This window comes from Alosa alosa, chromosome 12 (assembly GCF_017589495.1).
Source record: "Alosa alosa isolate M-15738 ecotype Scorff River chromosome 12, AALO_Geno_1.1, whole genome shotgun sequence".
NCBI classification, from domain to species: domain Eukaryota; kingdom Metazoa; phylum Chordata; class Actinopteri; order Clupeiformes; family Clupeidae; genus Alosa; species Alosa alosa.
The window spans coordinates 20618098-20624222 of record NC_063200.1 but is presented as its reverse complement, the minus strand read 5'-3'; the positions used below and the strand labels follow the sequence as shown (position 1 = coordinate 20624222).

Sequence of the window (6125 nt, the reverse complement as noted above, 5' to 3'; positions counted from 1 at the left end):
TCCCAGTAGTGTACGTACACACCGCCGCCGATTTGAGCTTCAAAAGAGTCAGGAAGTCATTCATTTTCAATGGAAGCCAGCTTCTCTCAGCTGCCAGAAGCGTCAAATCCGTCGGCGTCGCGTTTTGAGCGACTTGAGCGTCAAGCAGAAAGTTGAAAGTCAGTCAACTTTATGGTAATGAGCTATGATGCGGTTCAGCGACCAACGACCAGCAACCAATCGAATAGACGGAAGTATTAAGATAGAACATGATCAAACGTAAAATGCTGTCACGTCAGAGCGGCCAAAGCGTCCAAAGCTTCCCTGGACTTTTTTGACAAGCGTCCCCAGATAGCAAAATTTGACCGGCCCACCTCTGGCCCATTACCTTGCCTCAGGGTTGTGTGAGTGTTGGCCCAGTTCTGGCTGGGCCTCCGGTCCAACAATGGCCCAGTCACTGATAACTGACACAAAGAATTTCCTCTGGCCCAGATGTGGCCCACACACTGTAAAATGACTCTCATTGTTTCTGTTGGCCCAGGTCTGGCCCACACACTGTAAAATGACTCTTATTGGAACTGTTGGCCCAGGTGTGGCCCACACACTGTGAAATGACTGTCATGCATTCTGTTGGCCCAGGTCTGGCCCACACACTATATAACTGAGTGTTGGCTGAGTGTCGGCTGGGCCTCTGGGCCTGTACTGGCCCCCACACTATAAAACTGATCTGACTGAGTTATGGCTGAGTGTCGGCTGGGCCTCTGGGCCTGTACTGGCCCACACAATATAAAACTGATCTGACTGAGTGTTGGCTGAATGTCGGCTGGGTCCCCGGGCCACATGTGGCCCATTAACTACCAAAAGTACTTGAAAATAAACACAAATCCAGAACTAGTAATTAAAAGCACAAGCTACTTTTATTAACAAGTTTAACAAACACAACCTTGCAAATAAAACAAACATTTAAAACTTATACAAGCTTTTACATATATACACTTTAGAAATTAAACCAGTTAAAATATACAAGCTACTTTTATCTACAACAATCAACATTTCATTTAAAAAAAACACAAACAATTAAACATTTTAAAACTGTATAATGATTCAAATAAATAAATTATTCTAAATTAACATTAAACATTTACAGAAATATTCTGTCTCTCTCCCTCACTCACTCATTCTAAAAGAGTAATTCCATTGTCAGTAGTTGTGGGTTGTGAGTTAAGTGTTGTGCTAGTGCTTTAAATTCTGTATTTTTGTACCATGTACCATACCCAGCTACATACATGCACACACTCACTCTCAAAGTATTTTTCAATAGCAGCAACCTTTGCCACCTGCCTTCTCTTTCTGTTGCCGCTTCATTGTTGCCTCCACCAGTTTCAGCAGCACTACCAGCCGGGGGTGTCTCCAAACTGCATTTAGGTATAAAAGAATATTACAAGATCATTATGAGGTCTAAAGCAAGATTTCAACATGTCATCTGTCAGAGAAGTTCTGTTTGTCCACTCAAATATACTTACAGATAGCCACCTCAGCTCTATTTGGTGGTTGATCAAAGAGCTATTTCCATCCATCCTTTAATTTGAGATGCATGGACACAGAATGTCATTTCAAAAGAAAAGAAAAAAATCATTAAACTATTTATCCTTTACTGTCTGACGATATTACTAAAGCCCAGTCTTGCCACTCTGCAGCTGTCTTGGTAACACCTCCCTGGTAGTTATTTTGGGCAAACAAGACATTGTGTGATTGTCATTGGTAATATATTAGCATTTAACAATCACCAAGAGCAAGACATATTTGTCAACACATACAGACTTGAAGCACAAAGGCTTGTGGACTTCCTTCACAAGAGCCTTATGGATGCTCCAGTTGGTTGGCCATGTTTTCAACAGCGCATTCCTGTTTCCTGCCCACTCCTGTTCTTTGCTGACATAATGGATGAGGCAAACCAAAAGCATCTAAAAATGACATCACAAAATACAGGCCTAGATGAAAGCTGATTCTTATTATTTGGCTCATCTAAACAAAAACATATTACTATTAAATCAATGTACAACTTACCAAGAGCTCTTCAGGTCTCCTGTTTTTCCAACACAAGAAATGGTTCACAAATGTACAATAAAGTAGCCTATATGTAGCCTTCTTCATCCAAAGGAGTGCAGGTCTCTGGTCAGTGTGGCATGAATTCTGAGGTGTACATTTAAAAAAAGTTAGGTTAATGGAAGTATATGTGTTCAAAATCATTACATGATCACAAACAACCCCTCAGTACAAAATACAGAACGACCTTAAAATACAGATTTTGATGAGCTTTACATGACCAGGACAACAGGATTAAAAAAAAAAAGGATTTTAAGCACTTTTCATATTAGGAATATTGCAAAAGCTGTAAAAAATGCTTGTCCCTCAGGGGTTTGCACGGCGTGTCATCAGATTTGGACGTTACCATATTGGAGATACTCGCCTCATTAGAAAGCATTAGGCACTGAAGTAAATCCCTAACATCGTCAAGGAAAATGGTTAGTTATTGCCGTGTTTTAGGTTGTACCAATAGGTCAGACTGAGAAAAACATTGGTGTAGGTATCGACTTCCAAAAGTTATTAAAAAACCAGGGAGAAAGGAGAATAATGCCAGAAGTTATCAGAGGAAGGGGGACGCTTGTGGTTGAACTTGGTACTTCGTCTCCCTTACCCAACTCATATGGATCTGCGAGGAGCTTTTCTGTTGTTTAGACACGGCTACAATCACGTAAGATATCCAAAGTGCATAATACTTGTACTTCATTCACCGAGTATCGCCAATATGGCCGTGCGTGCTGGGTTACCATGGTTACCAGCCAGAACGTGACGTCCGTGCAAACCCCTAATGACTTGTCTAGTATCACTGGCTATTTAGGATTAAAAAAAGTACAATGTACAAATGTACAAAAAGCCTCAAGTGTTTGTTCATGGATCATTAATTTTTTTTATTTGGAATGTTTTTAAAATCATGAAAAAATCAACAATTTACATATGTCCCCATGTTGTCGTCAACCCTGTTACTTTTGGATAAAACCCCCCTGGGAGAAAATAAACTGTGCCAAAAGTTACATCATTTTCAGGAAGTGATATCCCCTGCCTTCCAGGACGTTAATGTTGAAAAGACCAGAAAAGTGTTGTTCTCTTTTAATGACTTTTATTACGGTTTTGCTCTGTCTGACAGAAGGGGACAAGCTAGTTTGGTCAACCCTGTTACCACAAAATCATGCATTAAAAATTATTTGATTAAAACATTTAAATGTAAATATTTAACAGCATTTTAACCTCTTGTTTTTGTAAGGATTATTTTTAGGGCCCGAGCACCGACGGTGCGATGAATTGTGAATTGGCTTTCTGTTCATGTTTATATAAATGTTTTACATAGGCTCAATAATGATAGGCTACTGTTAGGCTTTATTAACCAAAAGCGCACGTTATGTAAATAGGCGGGTCAGATCACTGGCCGGGTATTTAATCATAGGCTAATTAATATTTGCGGTATGGGGGACATGTAGCCCAGGGGCCTCAGGTGGTATTAAGGTGCCCCTGCCCATAATGCATGTTTGGCATAACGCCACCAACTGGCAACAGAAAGAATGACAATTACACTGATGTCCGATGATCAATTTTAACATACTGCTCTTAGACGGTTTGTCAGATTCATGTGAAATTTGCCGAACATTATGCCAAGATGTTGCTGATGTTAAATTGTGAAGAAATTTTTGATATGGTGAAATATATTATGGTTTTAATATCTCACCACATAAACAGGAAATGTGTCATAAAGTTTGCCTTAATAAAGTCAGATATGTGTGTGTGTTTGTATGTGTGTGTGTGTGTGTGTGTGTGTGTTCAGTTCAGTATAGTGTGAGTTCAGAGTTCGGATGGCCTGGGGATAAAAACTTCTCCTGAGTCTCTCAGTTCTGGCTTTGTGACTACATAGGCGTCTTCTTGATTTCAGCGGTAGGAATAATCCATTGTTAGGATGAGAAGAGTCCTTCAGAATCTTTTGGGCTCTTAGGAGTACTCTTCTGGAATAGATATCTTGTAGAGCAGGGAGTTGAGTTCTTATAGTGCGTTCAGCTGAGCACTACTCTCTGCAGAGTACTACAATCTCTAACTGTGGAGTTCCCATACCAGGTGATGATGCTACCAGTTAGAACACTCTCAACCGCTGAAGTGTAGAAGGCCTTCATGATGGATGTAGAAACTTTGAATTTCCTTAGCTGACGAAGGAAGTAGAGTCGTTGTCTGGACTTCTTCAGAACATATTGAGTGTTAACAGTCCATGTTAAGTCTTCATCATTGATCTGAAACTTTACAAAATATTGGATATCATTATTGTGATGATATTCACATGTGTAATTCATATGCCTAGCATAGCGCCACCATCTGACCAATCAGGAAATGTGCCATGAATACACAGGGGAAAAGCCTTGGCACCGGGCGTTGCCCAGGAACTCCATAGCGCCCCCTTACGTCACTGTGACATGTGGTTGGCATATAGTTTTAGATACACACACCAAATTTGGTGGGTGTATGTAACTCCCAAAAACAAACAACTTTTGTATTAACATGCCATTAGCCACGCCCACAGGAAGTGAGATAATTGAGATTTTGTGCGTTGTGGACATGATCAATTTTAACGTACTCCTCCTAGACGGTTGATCCGATTCATGTCAAAGTTGGTATACATGACGCCGAGATGTTCCTGATTATAAATTGTGAAGCTTTTTTTTTATATGTTGTAATTTGACGAAATGGCGAAATTATTCATTTTAATACCCTTCCACATAAACAATAAATGTGTCATAATTCACCATGCATGGCTTGACATTTTTTAAATTTCACAGGTCATTGAAGACCATGTCAATGATAATATTCACAGGCCCATAATGCATGTTTGGCATAGCGCCACCAACTGGCAACAGAAAGAATGACAATTATACTGATGTTATATGATCAATTTGAACATACTCCTCCTAGACAGTTTGTCAGATTCATTTGGCAAATATTATGCCAAGATGTCGCTGATGTTAAATTGTGAAGGGATTTTTGATAAGTTATATATTTGATATGATTTTAATATCTCACCACAAAAACAGGAAATGTGTCATAAATCACAGTGCATTGAATGAATGGTCTGAAATTTCTCAGGTTAATAGATATCATGATTAGAACAATCATGCTTCAGTTCATATATTAATTAGCAAAATAGCATTCACTGTCTTAACTTTCATCCTCAAGCAAATCCAAGGCTGTAGTTCTACCAAGTAAATAGTTTATCTAAATACTAGTTATTCAACTGCATTGCTGGACCAATTATTTTTTTTCTGTAATTTCTTTCAGTCCAACTCACATCAGTCTACTAGTCTAGTTACCTGACTTTTTGCTGCACTGCCTGATGGTTTTTTGAGATTGCTGGGTTCTAGAACTCATGAGCAATCAACTCTACAGACAGATATTTTACTGAATGGTATTAACATAAAAAATAGAAAATGTAACAATAAATGGTTAAGACAGAATAGAGTATTTTTATTCGACGTCATTTCCACCACAGCTATAACTTTGTCAGAATATGCAAAATAAGTGAAAAAAAAAGCATAGTTGTGTGTATTTTGGATGTGTATTTTGGATACATTGTGCCCTATCTCCAAAAGTATCTGGGTATGGCAATGGAATGTGATTATATATGGCTGAAAACTATGAGAATGTCATTTCCATCACAGTCATTTCCACCACAAATTGAGGTCATTTCCACCACAAAGTCAGCAAGACAGTGATGCAATGTCATTTCCACCATAGTCCCCACAGTCATTTCCACCACAAAATGACCATCACGACATATGTTTTAAGGAAAAAAAACATAATTCCAGGTGACATAGACTTATACTATTTTCAGAAACTATAATCCATACTTCATTATTAATAGAAAAACATGTGAGTGACTTTAATAATTTATGTATACTTTAAATAAAGAGTATTTTTGATTATGAAAAACATAATTAATTGTACCGAGTAACTTACTATACTATACATTTAGTTCACAAAGTCTTAGGATTTGTTATGTGGTATGATTAGGTAGTCATAGACATGGTAACTGATATATAATGTAACATTAT

General features: G+C 38.4%; 1 long non-coding RNA gene across 1 annotated transcript; it reads right to left on the bottom strand.

Annotated features, from left to right (window-relative positions):
• Positions 1-1137: 1137 nt before the first annotated feature.
• On the bottom strand, positions 1138-2125 carry LOC125305132. The gene is made up of 4 exons (XR_007195343.1): positions 2047-2125; positions 1801-1943; positions 1503-1557; positions 1138-1394 (listed from the first exon to the last, which is right to left on the bottom strand). It is a non-coding gene; the product is annotated as an uncharacterized LOC125305132 (long non-coding RNA).
• Positions 2126-6125: the final 4000 nt, after the last annotated feature.